The sequence below is a fragment of the Mauremys reevesii genome, unplaced genomic scaffold (assembly GCF_016161935.1).
Source record: "Mauremys reevesii isolate NIE-2019 unplaced genomic scaffold, ASM1616193v1 Contig97, whole genome shotgun sequence".
Taxonomy (NCBI): domain Eukaryota; kingdom Metazoa; phylum Chordata; order Testudines; family Geoemydidae; genus Mauremys; species Mauremys reevesii.
The window spans coordinates 1-21,870 of record NW_024100914.1 but is presented as its reverse complement, the minus strand read 5'-3'; the positions used below and the strand labels follow the sequence as shown (position 1 = coordinate 21,870).

Here is a 21,870-nt window from a genome sequence, read left to right as displayed (position 1 = left end):
TGTGACTGAAAAAGCCGGGGGGAGGGTTAGGGGGGCAGGGGGAAGGAGACAAACAGGAAAGCAAATGAAAAAAACCCAAAAAATCAACTTCAGTTTAAAAAAACTGAACATTTTCCGGTTGGGTTGGGTTGTTTTGTTTTGTGAAAAAAAAAATTGAAAATGTCCCATGAAAATAAAAAAGGCCAGTTTTCACTGAACAAAATGAAATGGTTTGACCATCTCTGCTTATAATGAATAGTTTATCATTAATATTTTCCCCAGCTGATACATTTGGAGGGGGGAGGGAGGGCTGTGACAATACAGCTGAAAGCCATCTTGTACCTGAAGCAGCATGTGCTCCCACCGCGCGTGGTCCAGGGAATTCTCTGTGTTTCCTATGAAGCAGGAGGCAAAACATGATGTCAGCTAGGTTAGCAAGAAGACTCGTCCCAGGAATCTCCTTTGCAATCAGTCCTTCAAAAACCCCTGCTCTGCCAAGCTGTAACATACCTGGGCTTTCAAAGCTAAATGGGACCTACGCCAACATTCTTTTCTGGACCAACAGAAAGTATCATATTATGTACCCTGCTGGCATTTTTATTCAGGGTCAGTCAACCCACCAGGAGTGAGATGCTGAGCACTCCCAATTCCTTTTGACTTTAATGGGAGCTGAGGGTACTTAACATCTCAGAAAACGGTTCAGCACATCAGAAGACTGGGTTTAATGTGAATACAAACTTTTCCTGCATAATAAGAGATTCTGGACTTGATCCTAACTTGATGTAAATCGGTGTAGCTTCACTGAAGTCAATGGAATTATACTGATTTACATCAGCTGAGAATCTGGCCCTGTTTCTGAATGTCCAGCTCTAACCTACCCTTCTTTAATGTCGGCACAAGGCAGTACTGGGGACTCTGTACAGCAACAACAACTAGGGAAGATACAGCTCATTTTAAATCTTTTTGACTATCAAACCCACTTGAACTTGTGGGGTCCGACCTTCATCAGAAACCTATCGGGTTTGTGCTCCACGTAGGGTCTGTCATACTCCACAGAGACTACAATGGCACAGCCACGTCATTGGAGCTCTGCTGGCATAACCCCATAGTGTAGACGCAGCCTACACTGACTGAGGAGGTCAATAGATTCATACCACTGTAAAATTGCTGAAAGACATTATTAGGCCCACAATACCTAGAGTCTACATGGGCACTCACTTGGCCAACCTAGTTTTTATGGCTTAGGTTTCCTTACAGAAAGAAAAACTCTGGGTTTTTTAATTGAATCACCCTTGAAAGTAAACATGGGGTTTAATTTTCAGAAACATTCAGTTTGCAAAATCAGACTATATATGGAACCCCAAAATATTTCACTAACCTCCAGCTTCACGTGTAATTCACCTTCCCAAACATTAACCTAGCAAAGGTGTGGGGGGAACTGCTGTAAAATTTCCATTCAGCTGAAACCTTCCTGGCCTGATTCTGCCCGGATTGAATTGGCTTCAGTGGTTTAACTCTAGATTTACCCAGTGGTTCACAGTTATCCAGATGAAGGAAAAGTGAGGGCCTAGAAGCCCAATTTCAATTCCCCGCTCTTCCCACATACTGCAACAGGAATGGCACAACACATGTCGATACGAAGCTGCATTTTCTGGCTTCCCTTCTATGCTCCATGGACCGCACTCCTCCTAACTAGCACTTTACCTTCAATGTACTGCACCAGAGATGGGATCTTTACTACCCACGTCTCACCCACTGCTGCATGGATATTTTGGTGCAGGGCCTGTAGTAACTGCAAGGCAGCACATCCGTGTCCTTCTCCTGCATAAGGGGACGAGGCTACTACCTGTCAGTGAGACAGAAAGAACAGGCTAAGTTTGGTCAGCACAATACCAGTTTGTTCCTGAAGGAGGGAATAGTTCAGACTCTCTCACTGTGGAGACCATACAATAGAGTTGTTGATTCTACTGCAGTGCCTTCCTGAAGAAGAAAGCATTCTAGCTAGTACGAAGATACAGAACAGTGGGTCTCAGGAGAGGGCAGAGACAGAGAGATCCAATCATACACATTCCTCAGCCTGTCTACAAGCATCTAGCTAGAAAACCCATTTTTATAGTTAACTGTCCCACTTCACATTCCGCAGAAAACCTATTCTCATGGTCTACTCACCAGAAGTCGTGCCAGCAGCCCCTGGGGTGTAGGGAGTTTCACTAGGGAAAGAAAGAGAATATCATTAATTCTGCCAGACTTTCAGAGAGTCCTGCTGATGTTATTCACCTAGCCATTTCCAACATGTCCACCAATGTTGAATGCAGCTGATCATAATTTGCATTTCCATAGTGCTTTCAGTCTGAGCTTCTCAAAATGCTTGACAGACATGAATGAATTCCATCTCACAGCACCTCTATGAGGTTGGCATTAATTACTCCTTCATTTCACAAGTGGGGAAGCTGAGAGAGAAAGATCAGGTGATTTCCCAAGGTCACATCAGAATTTTGGTGGCAAGCTGGGAACAGAACCCACATTTCCTAGCTCCCTCCCATGGCCATGTTGTAATCACAAGACCATCCTCATTTTAGCCTTCTCATTGCAGATGAGAGAACTGGAGCAGACTGAACCTGTTCATTGCATAGTGTGCCTGGAGAGAATAAATGAAAGAGTTCCTGTTATAAACCTGGTCCACCGTAGTCGAGGGAAGCAGCTTCTTCTCCTTCCTGCTGCTTTTTCTCAGCCAGCTCCTAAGGCATCTGCAGAGAGGCTTCAAAGTACCAGTGTACTGAGCTGGCACCACATATTCGAGAAGCCTTGGCCATAACACCTGCAGAGAAGAGCAAGACTGTTCAGTACGCAGCTATTTCCATTCCCCCACCTCCAGTATCCTGCTGTCGGAATCCCTCCCTCTCATGTAGCTTCTCCTTTTATTCATCACTGACCCTTCCCTTACCTATCACCTCATCTCTCTCTCCCATCATCTCACTCCACCTGTCCAATGCCCTCACTCTGTCTTTTAAATACTCTGCCTTCTTTGGTGAGCAATTTGGCTCTCACCCAGAGATGAATCCTCTTTCCCTGCATTAGAGCATTATGGAGCTATTTAGATGGCACCATCGACTCACCCAGAACTTTACAGACCTATAGAAGGCACAGTCCCAGCCCCAGCATTTGTTCAAATCCAGGATCACCAAATCTAAATGTCAGAAGTATTCATGGGGGACCTAAGGGGCAGTTGCACTCAGACAGTGGAAAGAATGAAGAGAAGATCTCTGCAACATGATTCCTTCCAGTTCAGTTGCTTTCTATCTTTTCTCTAATGTGAGCCACTTACTCCGTGATGAAGGGGTCACATCCCTGACATGAATTTGACATGCTGTTCCTCCATTATGCTGACTGTGCAAAAAGCTTCCTTGTGGGGAGGTACAAGGAAAGTAAGGAAGAACGTCCCTATTTCAAAAAGCAGTAGCAACAGGTCACTTACTTGGGTCATTCCAGTGACTGAGGTGTCCAGACATTGCAGGATGTCAGTGCACAGGATTTGGATAGTGTTTTCTTCCGGAATAGCCTGGGTGAGAAGTGTGGTACCCTGCTGTGAGACAGCTCTATAGAACTTATTAGCTAGTAGCAAGACACTGGCTAGAGAATCAGTGTCCTTCTCTTACAAAGCCATCTTGAACATTGACCTATGCCTGCTTTTATATTGCACTGGAAGTGCACAAACATCTGAAGGGAAGAGAATAACAGAAACTCCTAACTGGTGGGTCAGATCCCAGGCTTAGGAAAACCCTAAAGTGAAGGGAATGATTCACTGAACACAAAAGAGTTTCCCCAACAGGGTTAATTTTCTTTACATTTGAAAAACTGTTTCATCTTTTTATCTCAGAGGAAAAGCATTCAGACTATGCAGAACCAGGGGGATCCACTCTATTTGTTTTGATGCCCCAACCAGCTTGGTCATTTCGTGTGTAGTGAGCGTGATTCTATCAACAGGCCTAATTCTGCTCTTACTTACTCCGGAGTAAATATTGATTGACTCTACTGATTTCAGTGTAAAGGAGAGCAAATCTGGCCCGAGGAGAACAAGCAAGGGGTGTGTGTGTGTGTGTGTGTGTGTGTGTGTGTGTGTGTGTGTGTGTGTGTGTGTGTGTGTGTGTGTGTGTGTGTGTTAAAAAGGCCCTTGGAGAGTATTGCCACAAGCTCCAACTTTGTAGAAAAGGGGCCAGGCAGAGCTAAGACCTTCAACCACACTGTGCTGGAACTGTTTATGTTAATACAGACTGGTGGATCCAATCCTTACCAGTTTGCTGGTGGACACACTGAACTCCCTGGAAAACATGCCACTATTAGTCTCATGCTGCACAGTTCTCCACACTTCTGAGCTGGAGCAGCCTCGGATGAAATGAAGAACTGCCTTCCTCACCTGAAAGGGTAGAGATGTCACACATGAGTTATTGTTATCCCTTCTGCCTGAGATAGGAGATACGATATGAGAGTCCTTATGCTTTTGATTTGATCTCCTTGGCTTATAAACATGGATCCATTTAACACAGGCAGGAGAATGACATGCCTTCTCTAGTCTGCAGTCTCTCCTCTGGATCTGAATGAAAGCTCCACCCAGATGTCCATTCATCCCATATCATTGAAAAAAATTGAAATATTTCACTGCTCCACACACAATCTTACCGTAGCATTCTGATCACTGAAAGTGGATTTCACTGCCTTCACAATCAGCAACTTTTTCAGTCTTGTCTCGGGCACTGAAAGATAAGGAGAGGTGTACAGTACTTCTTTGTTCCACACACTCACTTTCCACATTGGAATGAATCTGGATTTCAAAAGGCCCTATTTAAGAATAGTCCCAAGCTTCTCTCATACACTGAATCAATGGGGAAAACATAGGACCAGACTCTGGTCTCAGTTACACTAGTGTAAATCTAAAGTAATTCCAGTTCTATAAATAGTGCCATCATACTGCCATGATGGAAATAGTATAAAAGAATTAGATAGACTGAGGTCAATCTGTGTTTACACAGTATAACAACACAGAATCTAGTCTATAGTGCCTAATACTGACGATTATCGAGGGGTATTATTTTATTTTTGATTATTGTTAATGTGCATTAGCCCCAAGTCAACTTCTGTATCTGAAGTTGAAAAATATCTTGGGCTACATTCAGCACTTAGTTGAACCTGTTGATTTCTAGGTGGCCATAGGGGGGTAACTTAGGGCAGCATTTGATCCCTTAGTGGATATCCAGACCACTGGTGACTGTGTGTTATAGAGATTCTGTGTCCCATTTGCAGAGGCGATGAGTCTGTTACAGCCCTGACATGCCTACAAAACCTTGGTTCTTTAGCTCAATCTATAGTAGCTCATGCTTTTAGCTCTGGATCAGGGCTGGCTTTAGGCCGATTCCCCTGATTCTCCCGAATCAGGCTCCGTGCCTGAGAGGGCCCCGCACATAACAGGACCCCGTGCCCAGTGGCCTTTTAAATTTTTACTCACCCGGCAGCACTCTGGGTCTTCGGCGGCACTTCAGCGGCGGGTCCTTCACTCGCTTTGGGTGTTCGGGCGGCACGTGAAGGACCCGCTGCTGAAGTTCCACCGAAGACTCTGAGCGAGTGAAGGACCCGCTGCCGAAGTGCAGCCAAAGTCTCAGGGCACCGCCCGGTGAGTACAAGCCCCACAAATCAGGCCCCGCACTTCCTAAAGCCAGCCCTGCCCTGGACGTCCCCAACTCAACCCTCAGCATGTCGGCCAAGAGGGCAGCTGGCACAGTTGCTCCTGTGTTACTTACAGTCAGCACCAACAATAGCTCTGAGCAGATTCAGAGATGCCACACGAACAGCCTCATTCTCAATCTTCAGCTGAGAGTGCAGAAAGGCTATCAGATCATCAGGAGAAGAACGGGCTGCAAGGCAAGAAATCACGTCCTCACTGACAACAGAACTCTTATTCTTACCATACCTTACAAAGGAAGTTACAAGGAAACCACTGTGTAACTCAGAGTCTCTTCCCCTTACCTAGCTGAACTATACAATAGACCAGCTCTGTGTGATTTTCCATGCTGAGCAGCTTAGCTTGAGAACAGAGCTGTGGGAAGAAGGGAAATGGTCAAAGAAAAACTAATCAGAAGCAATTGAAAAGAAAATGTTCAATTAATTTCTAAGCTTCCACTTCCTACATGTCCAACTAGAGGTCTGAACCCCAGGTGGATGGTACTGAATGCACAGCAAGAATCAAACACAATGTCCAAATACTATTATTTGAGATGTAGCTTAAAGTGTTTGAACAGCAGAGCTCATCAATCAAGACACAGCCACAGTGTTTACTGTACAACCTGACTCCCTGATAATCAGCTTCTTGGTGGCAAATTGTTTACAAACCTGAGCTGATATTAGCTAAGAAAATGAGACCCCACCTGCTTCTACTTTGAGCCTTTGCATAAAACCAGTGGCAAAAGGTATGAGGCTTTTCTTTGCCCCAGGCTCTGCACTATCATTCCATATATTTGATTGTTAATACTTAGATCCCACAGCTTTAAGCTCATGATCCAAGCCAAACTCACCTCCCACTCATGTGCAGAGCACTGCAGATGGCTTGAAACTTGCCTTGTGGAGGGACTATATTCACCCTTGAGACTAAGTATTGGCTAGACCCAAAAATAGATGAAAGCTGATGGTGGCAATACATGGTGGAGCAGCCATGAAAAAGTGACTCACAGATTCAGGATTCAGTGGACTGGGCCGGAAACAGATTATTGCCATCATCTTGTCTCACTCCAGAGCAACACAGTGTGCCACAGACCTTGCTCAGAATAATTCCTAGAGCAGAGCTTTTAGAAAAATATCCTAACCAATTTAAAAACTATCAGTGAGGGAGAATCTGCCTCGCCCTTGCAATGGTTCTACTGGTTAATTATCATTCACTGTATTAAAATGACGCTGTATTTCCAATCTGAATGGTCTTGGGTTTCAGTTTCTAGCCATTGACTGTTACACCTTTCTGCGCAAATAGGACTGAAGAGCCTGTTATAAAACATGACTTCTCATGCAAGATATTGACGCCATAGTCACCCCTGTCACAGGATACAGGTCTCACCTCATTGTGGTGGTACCAGGCTGCAGAGGTATGAACTGAAGTAGATCTGGCGTGGCCCAGCCGGGCTCCAGTCTCTCAGCTAACGCGAGCAGTCCTGGCTCCTAGGGCAGCATAGCCTAATGGTTGGGATCAGCGCAGCAGCCCTTCGTGAGGGTTCACGCCCAACAGCCTGAGTCAATAGCGGTCCCCTTCTAGGTAGCAGTGCGCCCAGTGGCCAAAGTCACTAAACCACCTCGGTGTGGCAGGAAAAGCAAGTTACTAGTGACTAGCCTTCCAACTCTATCTTACCATCCTGCAAAAATGTCCTAAGCAGAATAGGCTCGTCTTAAGGCAGAGGTATTCGCCACCAACCACACGGATCCTCCAAAACATGCCAAGTCAAACCACAGTGCCTCAACCGGATCAGTGCTTCAGCCCACCAGGCTACTCCACCAGGAGCCCGGTCTCTCCTCCATCTCTGGCATTGGGTGGCTGGGGTCGTTGGTTGCAGCTACAGTCCGGCTGGCTCTGAATCCTGGAGCACTGCAAGCAGCTCCTGCAGGAGCCGTGCAATGCAACAACTCTGCTCCTGCAGCCATCCCAGACTGAGCTGAGTGGTTCCTTTATATCCTGGTTCAGCTGAAGCATGCCCAGCAGAGATGAGCCACGCCCTCGGCCTCCACATAGTATCGTGAACTCTCTGGCTTGACAAAATCAATGTGGGGTAGGTAAACCCCATCACACACCCTTTACTCTCGCTTGTTAAACTAAATAGATTGAGTTCCTGCATGGATTCTACCACTGTAAGGCATGTTTTCTAATCCTTAATCACTGTGGCTCTTCTCTCAATCTCCTCTCCAATTTATCAACACCCTTTGAGTTAGCACCAGGAACTAATAAAAAGCATTCATACCATCAGAACACCTCCGGGCGCCGATTCTAGCTTTAAAACAACAACCACTGAACTCCTCCCTTGGAGATCTCTTTCATGCTTTTCAGCTTTTTGGATACAGCTTGAGATCGTTCAGCTGACGCCATTCATCACCATGACTCTACAATCTTTTCTAGAGTCACTGCTTCCCAGACAAGCATCTCATCATGTATGTATGGCCTAAATTTTGCGCCTAGATGCTCACATTTACATTCATTGCTATTTAAATGCACCTTGTTTGCACCCCAGTTTACTAAGATCAGATCTCTGAATCTGTCCCTTCCATTTTTTACCACTTCCCCAATTTTCATCCATCTGCCAACTTTAGCAGGAAGATTTGTGTGTCCTTCTGCCAGGTTATTGATAAAAGGTGAAAATCGAATTTCTTCCTGCATCTAAACACTTTTCTCCTTTGCTGCTTCAAAGCTTTCTTCTTCAGAACACCCTCATGATGCCATCTACAGAGGATTTTAATATATTGAAGCAGTTCCAGTGCCCCTGATTGACGCAACAAGTCTCCCATGCATGCATTGGTTCCTCTGGGTAAATCATGGTATTTCAACCTCAAAAGTGACCACATACTCTGTACCAGAAAGCTTCTAACCAACAGAGATAAAGAGTGAGTAAATATCACTACCCTAAAAGAAAGTTGTAAATTATCCTTCACCCAGAGACAGCTATAACTGTGTAGCCTCCACTGAAGACAGAATATGGCCCCTTACTTTGCTATGTGGTACCTTAGGTCGATGAAATAGGAGAGACAACGGAGTATGGCATACATCTCCTAATTAGATTATCTCACCCACCTTGGCATTCTCCTAACAATATCTTGGGACTAACATGGCTACAACACAGCACTGCACAGGCACAAACGTGAGATGAATAGACAGTACTGCACGATCCATCCACATCTGTCTCCATAATTCAGCAACACAGACTCGCCTCCTTAGTAGCTAATACCACCAAATTAGCTGTCTGGTACTGACCAGATAAAATACAGCAGCTCCTGCCTATGAGCAGTAGTATAGATTTGAACCAAAATATTTATTTAATAGACAGATATTTAAATGTGTAAAAATTCAAGGAGGGAGATCTTTTGGGAGTGGGGGCAGGTTGTTTTTCATTCCCATCATCCTCCCAGGTGAAATAGAGGAGATGCATAAGAGGCATTTACCTACAGATCTTGTTGCCTGGTCAATGTACTCACGTACAAACTCCAGAGCTTGTGTGGATATTTAGTATTTTCTGGTCACTGTCTCAACCAGAAAACCCCACCTATAAGGGCATAAATTCCTCATGAATTATAGACACATAGATAATGTGTTACCCTTAAGGAGCTGTACTCACCTTGGTGATGTGAAAACATCAAAGTGCTCCTCCTCCCTTAGAGACAGCTCAAGAGCCATGAGACGGTTTAAATAGCTGATCTTGATGGCCTTCTTGTAGGTTATGGAAAGGTCACATAACGTTACCATGGGACCAAGGCTTGAGATAGCCTGCTTGAGCTGCATAGATGACACAGACCATGTTCCTCATGAATTCATTCAATATCATTCAATGGGCACACCTTTCATTTCAATGAGTGCACCTTCCCTTGTTCCACTGTAGAAACAGGCCTATGGTCAATATTTTTGGGTAAGAACCAGGACTCGTAGGGGCTATTTCAGGATTATATCCTCATAATGCACCTTTTCACAATCATACCAGTGAACATTCTTACAGATTAGTATGTACTTAAAGGCACAATCCTCATCTCTGCTGACCCACTGGGGCTGAATGAGAATTAATTTAAAGCTTCCACTGATCTCACACCATATCTTGCAAAACACAAGCATGGCAAAATCTAGAATCCATGTACACTTCGCGCATAGACAGAATTTCCACTGCCAGGCATACTAAGTAAATACTGATTTTAGATGTTTACACGACACTTGTTCCATCCAAAGGACTTACCATTAAAATGTCATCATCACAATGAGTGCCAGACATTATTAGAATAATTTAATGTTAATTTCTAAGAAGGTTTGTGCCAGCAATTCTCACCTCCGCTCTCACAGGTCAGCCATAGTTGTTGGCTATCACATGAGTACATAAATAGGTAGTTGAATTGGATCGCAGACCATCATGTATGCATCCATTCTGGGCGGAATGAGCACTTTCCGCAGTTGGTGAAATAGAAATTTATACACGGGTTTAAGACCATATTCTTTCCTAGAACCACACATATTGAAATACGAGAGGCAGAGAAGACAAAGTAGGCAACACAGGAAAAGGACATATTGGTAACAAGGAGAAGTTGCTTATCAATAAAGTGAACACACCCAGGCCTAAAGTTTACTACAATTCCATGGCAGCTACTGCTTATAGTTCATAGAATACAGACTTTCTCTGGAACTAACAATATCAATTTTGAGCTATTTCTTCCCACATTCCTGGTTTATTTCTCAAAAGAAGGCTTTTAGTTTGCAGATCTCTTCAATCTGTTTCAATTACCATCATTTGAAGACAAATCTTTTCTCCCTTCCTTTTACCTCTTAATTAGAGCTGGTTGAAAAGCAGTTTAAATTAAATTAAAAATCTTTACGGATAGTTGTTTTTTTCTTTCAAAATTGCAAAGTGTAAAATCATTTCTATTTTTCAAATATCTGAAAAATTCAGTCACCTCTTTTAGATGCTCCAAATGACTGACGACACTTCCTGATCAAAATTGTCATGGACATTTTTCAGGTTTGTTTTTCATCAAATTTGGGGGAAATTATGGAAAATATAATGAAATCGTAAAATATTTCATGTTTCCCCGTAAATGACTCGTGTCCTCTCTGCAGTTGTTTATTTAACCCTAACACTGTATGATTTCATCCTGAGTTACAGTTTGTCTTGAAAGATGTTAGAGTGTCCCTAACTGCCACATTTTACTGGGATTTGAACATATGGGGAGCACTTTTGCCCTAAAGGTAGGTGTATCTAGTGTCCTTTCTAAGAAGAATTAGGCCCAATCCTGTTCTCTATGAAGTTGATGGCAAATTCTATTTACTCAAAGGCACAGGATTAACCCCTTACTGGAGCATCACCTGAAAAGCAAAGGAAGAGAGAAGTGAGAGTGAAGAGAAGACAGAGAAAGAGGGTGAAAGGAGATGATGATAAAGAAATCCAAGGGGAGAGAATGTGGTGAAGAAGTTGAAATGGGATTTTTAAATGTATTGAAATCTGTCTTCACCTCCTTCCCAGGAGACTGCTGGCAGATGGGCAGCTTCAGCCTTTGTGTCTGTTTATTTTAAATTATATCCATGAGTCATAAAGGGCCTGAACTTACAAATGCTCAGCGCTCCTGCAAAGTACAGAGCACTCTCAACTTCACTGAGTGCCATGGGAGCCAAGGAACACAGTACCTGGTGCAACCCAGGGCAGGGAGCACAGTGCAGGGCCTGTTTGCAAACTTGGTCAGTCACTTCAATTGTACCAAAACCCCCTAAGTATCCATTTTGGGCACCTATAGCAAGTTCTGGCACTTACCACCACAAAATGCTTGTCTCAGCCTGCTGTCGTGACTAACTCCAGCATGCAGTCCATGTCATACAGGGTCATTCTCACAAAATGGATACACTTAAGTGCTGCAGAGAAAGGCCAGAAGAGAAGGAAGACAGATAATCGGCTGCTCTCCGCCTTCTTAGAACACACTTAGAAACACTGTGGGGCAGGATGCTACGGCTCCTGGGCCATTTTGCACTGTGTAAGCAGAGCAGGATGGCTTTACAGCAGCCATTGATACCCAGTGGGGGATTCACCCTGAAGAGGGGAATCCTCCACCAGTGCACAGCTGTGCCTGATGCCCAACTCACTCCCAGCGTAAGGGGAGAGCGCACTGGGGCCGGGTGGGAAGTGGGGTGAAGAAGAGCTCCACTGGACCTGATCTTCCACTCATTCCCATCCTTAAGGAACTTCAGTCAGGGGCAGAAGTTACAGCTTGCACCTCTGTCTGGATAGCTCATGATCTGGAAGCCAGAACTAGCAAGAGCAGTGAATCCTGTGTCTCTCCACACACACACGCACTCACGCACACACTCAAGCAGAGCTCTGTTTAGCTGTAATATTTTTAGGTAGAGAGAGTAATCCCCTGTCCTTAAATGAAAGACAATAACTTTGAAACAAAAGATGGAAGTTACCATACCATAGGCTGATGACAGGTTGCCCAGTGTAACTAAAATAAACTCTTCCGGCAGGTTCAGATGACACCGCAGCTCAGACATCACATCATTGAAATAGCAGCGTGCCAGCGTCACTAAGGTGTTACTAGCTGCCACTTTAAGTTCATTTGTTACTTGCTAAAAAAAAAAAAAAAAAAAAAAGAGAGCGAGAGAGACTGAGGTGACTGAAGCCGGCTGCACTAGCCAGAGTTGTTTAGATGAGTCAAGTCCTAATTTCTGTGCATAAGTTGTGAATGAACCCACCCAACTTTCTGTGGATAGAGTCATTACTTATAAATATTCATTGAATCAAAACAATCTTCAGCCTTTGAGTTGCTTGCAAGCTGCTTGGTTAGACTATTCACTAGTAGCTCCTTGTGGTGGATGACTGGTCATTCACTAGTAGCTCCTTGTGGTGGATGACTGGTCACCATAGTCACATGATATTTTGCTGCCTTCCCTAAGGAGGTAGTAAGAGACAGACTGCTGGGCTTTGTCTGGAGGAAGGTGTGGGCCTCTAACAGAAGAATACCTTTTCATTTCAGTATATAGTTTACTCTGCCCCAAAAGAGAGTTTTAATTAGTTAAAGCTTTGGATCCTTTGATTAGTAGCTCAGGAGAACTAACTTACCCGAGTCTCTCTCATCTGCTCTGAGGCTAGGCTTATAATTTTGTTCACTAGCCTTCTCTCTAGGCCCCCGGTGTCCTGCTCTAACACATTCTCCAGGATATAGTAAATGTCTATTTTGTTTTGCTGGGGACAAACCAGAAAAGAGAACAAACAATTGGGAAAAGTTTTTCTTGATGACCACACAGTAATTTGACAAATAAGCCCCTGCCCTAAAGAGCTTCCAATCCAAACATGAAATGATTAGCCCAAGTCTTATCAGAACAGAGCAGGTCCATGGCCAGGAAGAGAATCCATGTCTCCTGAGTCATTATCCAGAGTCCTATCCACTAGGCCACACTGACTCCTCAGCCAGCATGCTCACACAACTAATCCCTTGGCTTAACTGGTGTCAAACATGCCATGCCCTCCACAATCACCGCATTAGCAGCACTTCAGAAGCAGCCGAACAATTGACATATTTTAATCTTCCTGCAGAGAAAAAAAGCCAGAAGAAGCCTCCTTCACTGCCCCCTTCTTGAGTTTCATTTATTGAAAACAAACAATAAAAAGGAGCCCCTTGCCCTTGCTCTAGCCACTCCAGACAGAATTGGTAAATGTGTAATTACAAAATACCCAACCCGCAGTAAGTCCTCAACAGCTCCTAGGGGAAATTAGCTCAGCAGTTAGATCTTCATTGACAGTCGCACACTCAAAGGTGTCTTTTATGAGGCCCATCAGTGTAGAAATTCACAGATGATACAAAATATGTGGGAGTTTAGTATAATCTGGGACATAAAAATAAAGAGGGAAACAGAGAAATTAAAAACCTGAGTGAAGAACAAGATTCTTTTCAGAAAACTGCAAACTAGCACATCTGGAAAGGATGTAACTGACATAATGGGAGGAGAAAAGTGGGAAGCAACAAGCGCCCTGGGGGTGACAGTGAAAAAGCAAGTCAACGAGTGTATGCAAGGGGTGATGGCTACCACAAAGAGCCATGTGGGTTGGGTCTTTTCCACACAGGGATCATGGCACAAAGCAGGAAGACGACAGTTCCTCTGTTCATCTAAGGTGTGACTGTATCTGGATTATTGCATTTTCTAGCACCACATTCCCAGAGAGATCAACAAATTGGAAGTAATTCGTGGGAGAGCAAAAAAGAATGCAGGGGGGGTGGCAGAATTGACTTCTGAATAGAGCCCTGCAACCTGACCCAAATCCTATGGGACCTGACTACAGGCATCAGGCTCAGGTTGGATGAGAAAACAACTGACTCTCTTGGGCTCAGGTCAGCTCGGCTCTCCTCCTTTAGCCCATGGGATCGGCACAACAGGGGGCAGCGTCAGAGGATGAAGCCATTGCTGAACATTGTTGCCGCTGCACCGGCTCCACGAGCAGGATGCGGTGGCAATATCCGGTTTGAGGGGAAGGGTTGGGACCAGGATGGAAAATTATTCAACCCTCTCAAGGTGAGGTGAGTGGGCTTGGGGCCAGTTCAGGTTGGGCTTCAAAACTGGGCCCGAGCAGACCTCTACTTCTGAAGACAGACTGAAAGAACTGTCTACGGCAGATGCGGCCAAAGGATGGCTATGAGGGAGACATGATAATACCATACAACTATGTGAAGCGTGTGAACATCAAGGAGGGAGAGGAATTTTTTAGTATAATACATTTAGGTAAAAGTAGGAGTAATGGGATTAAACTAAAAAAAAGACATACAATTTAGACTTTAACAACAGGAAAAATGCCTCACCTGTGAGACAGGTCTATAAGGTTATGACATAGTCTTCCTAGGAAAATAGTGGAAGTTCAGTCATTAGGGGCTTTTAAAATTAGTTTAGCCAAACCAGTGGAAAATGGCCATTTGGAATGGTTCTGCATTCGCAGGGAAATGGACTGGATGATCCAATAGATCTTTTCCATCTCTGTCTCCTGGGAGTCTCTAAATCTAGGTAACCTGCATGCCAAGGTCATAAAGCCCTTTGGAATGTTCAGAGCCAATCAGATCTCTCGATTAGCTAAACATTCCAGGGGTGCTGCTTGAAAAGGAGGCTTCTGCAAACTGCAATCAGAACACACAGCTCCACTCAGAGAAGCTCCTTCCATTCATTTTTAAATGTCAGGAGGATTTGTTTAATTGAAAATTGTCACTGATAATTTATGAATACATAAGCACTACGTAATACAAGTAGCTCTGGATTAGGCAACAATTTTATTCTTTAAAACCAAAAGAGATTCATAATTAATCAAGTAATTCAAATAATTAAAGTACTAGGAGGCCAAGACAAGCAGTTCAGTTCTGCTCATAAGGGCTAGTGGGAGAGGACAGACTGGGGGAGGGGCTGAATGGGAGTGGAGACCCAGGGTTACAGGGCAGGAGGGAGGTTCAGAGACACACAGTGATGGGGGAGGAGGTGCAGAGCTACACAGGGACAGAGGGTGGTTGGGTGGGGCACAGAGCCACATGGGGATGGGAGGAGTGGGTGTCTGAGCAGGGGTGGAGGAACACAAGAACAGTGGTGTGCAAGCACCCATGGGGGTGCAGGAACACATGGAGACAGGGGCAGATGTGCCTTACTGAATGGGAGAGGTTAGGAGTCAGCCAGGGTCTGCATGGGGAGCTCCTAACAATTCCTCCCCAGCCCTCCCAAAAACCATTTCATACTTTTCCCACCCATACCCAGCAACCCTCCAAGTTCACACCCAGGCTTCTTCCCAGCAATTTACCTCCCTCTCCTCAGCTCCTCCATTACCCTGACTCTACCAAGCCTTTGCACTGCAGCTGAGGGATGACGGAAATATGGTTCTGTAGTGAGTTTAAATGAATTATTACTCAGAGTTCTGTATTAATATGCATAGTAAGGAATCTATTTGTCAAAAAACATTTCCTCAATCCTTTTTGTTGTCTGTATTGATACAGACATACTTGCTGACAGGGATTTTGAAATACATAATTTGAACTGGTGCAATTATATTGTATATTTGCAGAAATGTTAAAATACTGTGCACATCATTTTATTTTTGTTGCAGAATTCTCCCAGTAGAAAATATATAGATAAGGTCCCTTCAGTGCTATAATCTCAATAATATGTCATCATAAGAAAGGAGTGTTGGTTAGGAATAAGAGCAGGGAGTCAGTTCACTTGGGTTTTATTCACATTCTTTTACTAACTTGCTAAGTGGTGTTGAGCAAGTAACTTAATTCACTGTGACAAATCATCTGTAAATGGGGATCGTGCTTACCATTCTCACAAGGGTGCTGTGAGTCTTAATTCACTAGTATTAGGTAAGTGCTTTGAGATTTTTGGATGAAGATGCTAAAGAAGGGCACAGTATTATTAAAAAAGATTATTGCTAGTCCTCTAGTGTACTTTTACTATATACAACCCATGTACTCCACTGTGTGTAAAAGGACAATGCTCTCTTTATAGAGCATTATATCATCCTGATCTGTAATAACAGCATTTTGCATGATGAGTTCACGCCTGAGGACAGAAGGATTAATACTGATGGCGCACAAGACCAAGTGCTATACTGAATTACCCCCATGCATTCCCAGGAAGTCAGGCAGAATTTGGTGTGGACACATGGAAAGCAGATTTAATTTCCTGAAACTGCCCTACCTCATCCTGTTGCAGTTTCTCCAGCAGAACTCTCACAACACTAGCCAGCTTGGTCTTAGCTATAGAGGCAACCTGAGGGTAATTTTGTTCTTATCTTTAACAGCCATATGTGCCAGAGGAAACAACCTCAATATAAACACCTGAAATTAAATAAAAGGATTTCAGTTGGTTACCATGGATTGTACAAATTGGTGCTGGCCTCTTTAATTCACTATCCAGTAAAGATTCTGCAGGTGCCCAAACACTGTGAGGAGAAGACGACCTGGGAATCATGTAAATCCTCTTCCTTCCTTCTGATGACCAGGTTTGTGTGCTGAAGGACCCAATGTGTTTGGGGGGAAATCATAATGAAGAAAATTTGCTCCTTTCGAGTAGATCCCCCTGTAAAATAATCTTCCTTTCCCTCTTTACTATCAGTTGATGAGGTTTGATCGCATACAGAATAATACTTTATGGCCCAAATTTTCAAAACTGGTTGCCTAAACTTAAGCTCCTAAATCCATATTAAGGCACCTACACCCTGATTCAGCATCCTAATCACATGCTTAACTCTAAGCCAACGAAGAGACCTAAAGTTAAGCACATGCTTTAAGAGTTTTGCTTAGTCAGGGCCTCATTTTCAAAAATCCTGAGCACCCAGATGACAAGTTTTTGGGTTCAGTGTAAGGCTACTAGGTGAAATTTAATGATTTGTGAAATCCAGGAAGTCAGACTAGATGATCTAATGGTCCCTTCTGGCCTTAAACTCTATGAAACTATGAAATAGCTGATGTATTAAAAATCAGGATTTTATCTCCCATGTATCTCTTAGCTGTGGGCAGAAATTCTCCAGGAGCCTTAATATTTAACAAGAAATCTGAAATGCCATATGTATCTGTCTCCATGGTAACAGCATTCCAAAGCATGAAAGAGGAACTGACAAGATTTCCCTTCCCTGGAAACACTGCTTGAGGTTAGGTGATTGCCCATCCTTTATGCAAATTGCATCCTTCAGTTCTAACACCCAGATGCAAACTGAATCCTAACTGTAACCTACACTGCCCATCTAGCTGCAGTAGTGATAGTGTGGGATTAGGAGCACTAGTGTTGCTAAGAAGTGTGACCCCCCCATGCTTTCTTATCCTGCATTTAAGATATTAGCAGAGCTTCATTTAGACAGCCAGAAGAGAAGTCCTCTGCATTTTTGTTCTAGTTTCCCCATCTCTGAGGATTCCACAGCTAGATCTTGGCTCCATGGATGCAGAAGACACAAAATGATAATAAACATAATAAACATAAAACACCTGGGACAAAAGTAGGGAGACCTCCCCCATAACATTCAATACAAACTGAGATTCTCAGGAAAGTTTCCAGCTCCAGAGGCTGTAGGCCAAGTCCTGAACTGGTGTAAATCAACACAGCTACAAGGAAGACAACAGAGCAACACTGGTTTACATCAGCTGAGGTTCTGGTCATAGAAATGGAGAACATTACAACTAATCTATCTGTATGCCTATGTTGGAAAATCATAGTGCTAATGAAGCCTTTTGTATTAGGGCCTGAGTGAACCAAAAGTTATGCTATGCTTGCCCAAACCGTGTTGGAAAGCTTACAGAACTTATTAGACTGAAGGCCGTGTATCTACCTAAGTCAGCTATTTTGCTTATCAGTTTTATTTGGCTCCCAAGTATATGTTGGCTCCCAGTAAATGCAGCTGTGTTCCCATGAATGTTTCCAAAGTATATAGCACAAAGGGTCGACGGTGTATCTTGTTTCCCTTCAGAATGACAAATGTATCCTCAACAGCTGTATGTCTCTTGTAGCCCCCACAAAATGATATATGTATCCTGCATATCCAATTATCCCCTAATAGATGCATGTACAGGTTCTACAGGTCAACCAAATGACGTAGACAAACGTAGGCTAAGTTGTTTGTTTCGGGGTATAAAGGTAGGCCCATCTGGCCATGTAAGGTGTGTCTCTTTCTCTGGCACTAGCCGAGAGGAACACCCGCTCAGCTGACCGATCAATAAAGGGTGTGGTACTCGTCTTCCTGTCTCCGTGCCTCCTTGGTGTAATTAGGTAAGCTCCAGGGGGAAACGAGCCCTTTTGGCTAACAAATGGCGACTCCACGCCGGGACTTCTCTCCCTGTTGGGGGCGCTGACCGGCGGCCGAGGACGGCTCAGGAGAGTGGCCACCTTGAGCTATTGGTTTGCTCGAGCTCCGAGTCGCCGCAATCGACCGGGACGGCTGCGCCCCCTCCATAGAGAACTCCAAACGACACGGAGGCAAGACAGTACCAGAAGAGGGGAGTCCACCTGCCAGACGTGGCCACTCCGGGCGTGGTAAGTGCGTTACCTCCTGGGTTTGAGGATTAACGCCCCCGAAGAGTGAGGGTTGGGACCTTGGGCCCCTAATGGTAAAGGAACCCACAAATAGGAAGGTGTGTGTGGGTAAAAGCTTTCTGGTTAAGGTACCTAGGTTCAGACATGGCTAATGAATAATTCCATTAACTCCACGAGTCCGTGGGCCGTGCTGAACAATTACTGGGACTTAGAGCAGCCCCAGGGCTGGCTTTTCTTTTTGGTAGGGGTACTTTTGTTTCTTGTTCTATTGGTATGCTGGAAGCCAAAACTGTAACCGCGTCTAGGAGCGTGTGAACCCATCTTCTCTCCCCCCCCCTTCTTTTCCGTGTGGGTAAGGGACAGTCTAAACATTCCACCTCACCCCCTAAGGGTACCTCAGCATATTATATGTACGTACATTATGGTTCTAAAACCTGCAGGTATTTAGAGAATTGGAATCTTTATACGCGTGAAGATCCATCTAAACAATGCCCATTAAAAGGTACCTTTAATCTAGATAGGATCATATATCTCAGAGGAGCTTTTAATCACCAAAGAAAAGCCTCTGACACAGTGTGAGCAATTTGTCTAGAAACGGGTTAATTTAAAACTCAGCTTCGCCCAGAGATAAAAAGAGAAAGTTGTTTTATGCTCAAGGTCAAGCAAACCAAAGGCAGTACAAGTTACAGAACTGAGATTACATTTGCAAAACTTAACTGTTTGGTGAGATCCAACAGTCTGACTTTGTGACAGATGCCGGTGTTGGTGTGGCTTGGTGACACTGGAGAAGCCACAGGTAGCTGACCTGGACTAGAATCTCTGAAAGAGACACTGCAGGAGATTCCAGGGTGTAAAAGAACAGCCTTCCCAAGAGCGGAAGCATGTTGGAAATTCTGAACAAGCTGTATACAGGATAATCTCCCGTCCACCTATTCCCCTTTTCTGAATGTTATATACAGACGTGGCCAGTCTGGATATGTGTAAGTATGGGGCATTTATATCTTTCTTGAGTGATGTGGGAGCATTCCCAACACTCTCCATTGTTGTTTTATCATTTTAATGAAGCTTTAAAATTTGGTTATATGGTGTATTTTCTCTATCCTCCTGCAACGTCCTGCAGTGTCAGTTTGATCACCTGACATGAGGCATAAATTGGTAACAGAAATTTGTCACAGTTTGGTGAGCAATAGAGAATGGGGGAACCCTGTAGAATTTACACCATCTATTTGTTTTACCCTTGTTGTTTTATGTTTGTTTTATTTGGTTCTGTTGGTGTTATATGTTGAGGATTGCATAATTAAAGATGTGCCCATTCTCAGCTGCAGTAAGTCTGAGAACTGGAGAAGGGTTTAGCATTCCTCTCTCCACCCTGGTTGACCAGGAAGGGTGGCAGGTGAAAGGATCTACCCCCAGTCGTAGCAGGACTGGGCAATAGAGTAGTTGGAGAAAAGGAAGCCCTGGCTAAGCAAGTACCAGTCCTTCAGGGACTTGTTAAAATGTAACCATTCGTGCTCAGCATATGCCGTAACAGCAGTGTGTTTGCTACAAGAGGCAATTAAATAGTTAACGCCAGTGGGCCATGCGTTTTGCTCAGGTGGTGAGCCTCACGAGGGAGGACTCGGGTCGTCTTGTGAATAAAATGTTTTAGGAAAAAAAACCAGAAGGGTGGGGGCAGAAGCCCATGAAAGAAACGGTTCAGCGCAAAAAAAAAAAAAAAAAAAAGGATCGGGCCCAGGCGGGCAGGCAACAGACAGAGAGCTTGGAGAACAGGTTGGAAACTTTTGAGGGTCTAGTGGAAGGAAGAAGTAAGTGAGTGTAAGCATGGGGATTTCAAATACTCAGAAGGATATTTGGAATGGTGATTTGAATTGGTAAGTGGCTGTTGAAAGACAAAGCAAGTGATATAAGGAAAGAGCAAGTGATTTGAAGGAGAGTGAAGAGTTAACTCTGTAGTTGCTGGAGGGAATAGTAGTTGAACTTTGTAAAAATGCTAAAGAGAAAAGTTCTTGGTGTTTTTTTTAAATGTTTGTAAATAAATTCAGGCAAAGAAATTATTAGATTGCAATCATTTGGCTATGAACAATTTTGTTGAATTAGCTGAAGAATGCATACAGTGCTATGTAAATGAAAATTTATTAGGCTCTAAGGCACTATAAGTGGTGATGTTTTCTTTCAGTGTTTAAAAGCAGGAGTTAAAAGTAAAAAGCAAGCCAGAAAGCATCTGTATTAATGCAAATTATCTAACTGATAAGGTAAAAGCCACTGAAACCTGGGCTGCCTATAAAACATATACAAGAAAATATGGGGTAATTCCCCTGTTTTGCCTAAAATCAACAAGGGTATTTGTATATTTTAAGCAATAATTGACTGCCCAGAAGGGGTAGACCTTTGCTTTTGTCTTTCAGATAATCAAAGAAAACTAATGCCAGCTAAACAGCATACAACATACCATGATTTACTGGCAGAGTAAAAATTATGTTTTGTGTTCTATGTTCTGTCTTGTGGTGTCTGTCTCAAGTGGCCAAAATTGTTGTTTAATATTTTCATGGGATGGTCTGGTTTGAAATAAGGCAGAAGGCTTGAATTGAAATGCAGATATTTGTTTTGTTCAACTTAAAATACAAAGTGTTTGAATACATCAGAAAAATGTGATATACTAAAGTCTTATGTATTTTCTTAAGTAAAAGAAAAAAACTGCATTGGCCAAATTGCATACTAACAGTCTTTGAAAGCAAGGACATAAAAAGTTAACCCACTCCCCATATTGTACATGGGATCCTTCTGGCTACCTCAGATTTCTAGCCAGAGGGCTGGGGATGGTGGGAAGCTATTGAACTAGAGATTGTATTGAATGAACTCATCAAAGTGGGTGTGCTTGTCCTGGCTTGTTGTTCCAAAGCTCTGTAATAAGGTTATTTTAGTAGAAGGGTATATGTGGCATACATTAAATAATAAGACTAATGTACTGTATAACAGCAATGTGTATGTGTTCATTGTTAACAAAAGGTGTATAAGTAAAAAGTAAAAGTTTCCTTTGTAGGTTAAAAAAGGAAGCCAAAAAGGGGAAAAGGAAAAAGAACGAGTTAAATGAGAAAACTTTAACTAGCAAGCCCAGTCCAAAATAAGATACACACTGACTCTGT

General features: G+C 43.5%; 3 long non-coding RNA genes across 3 annotated transcripts; all 3 read right to left on the bottom strand.

The window, feature by feature from the left end:
- Positions 1-2,749: 2,749 nt before the first annotated feature.
- Positions 2,750-4,304, bottom strand: LOC120395129. Its single transcript, XR_005592478.1, has 3 exons — positions 4,271-4,304; positions 3,455-3,538; positions 2,750-2,797 (listed from the first exon to the last, which is right to left on the bottom strand). It is a non-coding gene; the product is annotated as an uncharacterized LOC120395129 (long non-coding RNA).
- A 366-nt stretch (positions 4,305-4,670) lies between these two features.
- Positions 4,671-6,070, bottom strand: LOC120395128. Its single transcript, XR_005592477.1, has 3 exons — positions 5,998-6,070; positions 5,772-5,885; positions 4,671-4,730 (listed from the first exon to the last, which is right to left on the bottom strand). It is a non-coding gene; the product is annotated as an uncharacterized LOC120395128 (long non-coding RNA).
- A 5,512-nt stretch (positions 6,071-11,582) lies between these two features.
- Positions 11,583-16,472, bottom strand: LOC120395125. The gene is made up of 4 exons (XR_005592476.1): positions 16,403-16,472; positions 12,801-12,923; positions 12,154-12,307; positions 11,583-11,596 (listed from the first exon to the last, which is right to left on the bottom strand). It is a non-coding gene; the product is annotated as an uncharacterized LOC120395125 (long non-coding RNA).
- Positions 16,473-21,870: the final 5,398 nt, after the last annotated feature.